At 64.3% G+C, this 1,065-nt stretch overlaps 1 protein-coding gene across 1 annotated transcript in view; it reads right to left on the reverse strand.

Moving 5' to 3' along the window:
• Nucleotides 1-1,065, reverse strand: part of LOC102768865 (charged multivesicular body protein 1a) — a 39,416-nt gene that overhangs the window by 11,821 nt on the left and 26,530 nt on the right. The gene's annotated exons all lie outside the window — the stretch shown is intronic.

Consider the following 1,065-nt stretch of genomic DNA (forward strand, 5'->3'; position numbering starts at 1 on the left):
AGGACGCAGCTGGGTGCACAGCAGGAGGCGGTTCAGGCAGCTGCCCGCACTTCGGAGGAGAACCTTCCCGGGGGCAGGAGCAGTCAGGGGGGAGGACCGAAGGGGGTCAGGGGGTGGAGGGGGAGGCGGGCACCGAGGGGCGTCCCCAGTCACCGCGTGGCCCTCAGGCGTTAGCCAGTGGCGCGTTGGGGACAGGGTTTGGTCAGGGAAGAGGCGGGGGCCAGGGAGGAGCTGTTGGAGTCCAGTCCTACCCGGACGCCCGTGCTGCTTAGCCTCGGCGGAGTGCGCCCTCGGCCCGCCGGTGGTGTACCCCTAGGAGGGTGTGTTGGGGTACCAGCTCTCCGCTAGGACAGACACCCCAGAATGTGCTTTACTTCTCTCCCCTGACCCTCCGGAGGGGCGGCTGTTTAGCACAAGGTGGGTCCTCTGTCGTTGGCCAGGACCTAGCCACATGGGCGCACCCAGCTGCAAGGGAGGCTGGGAAACAGCCACCCACGGGGGCTGCAGGCCCCTGGGCCGCCTTTCACAGCTCAGAGGAGGCAGTGAGGCCCGCGGGCAGGGGCAGGAGCCTCTGCCACAGACACATTCTCCCCACCCCCACCCCCGCCCCCCGTCGGTATTTCTGACGCTTTGCCATCTGCAGAGCGCACCGAGGCCGGCGCTGTGCAGTAGACTTGCTGTGTCGATGGGACTGTTTTCTGAATCGTCCAGTTTGGTCCCCATGAGCCACTTGAGGCCGTTGAACACTCCCCGTGTGGCTAGTGCAGCTGAGGAGGGGAACTTTCCATTTTGGCCACAGCTGGCCGGTGGCTACCTTGTCAGACAGGCCCACCTGGGCCCCGGGATCGAAGGGTGCGTTGCCTGCCCAGCGTCTCGTCCCCCTTTTCTCATCTCACAAGCCCGTGTGTGTGGTTACCTTTCTGTCCGGTGAGTGAGACCTCAGTGGTGCAAAGAAAGTGTGAAATACCCGTCTTCATCGTTCCATCCACTGCCAAATCCTCGCACTACCGGCCTCTCTCTCACAGCTGGGACGGTGCCGCAGCGTGAAGGAGTTTGAGAAGCTGA

This window comes from Myotis davidii, unplaced genomic scaffold (assembly GCF_000327345.1).
Source record: "Myotis davidii unplaced genomic scaffold, ASM32734v1 scaffold1453, whole genome shotgun sequence".
NCBI classification, from domain to species: Eukaryota; Metazoa; Chordata; class Mammalia; order Chiroptera; family Vespertilionidae; genus Myotis; species Myotis davidii.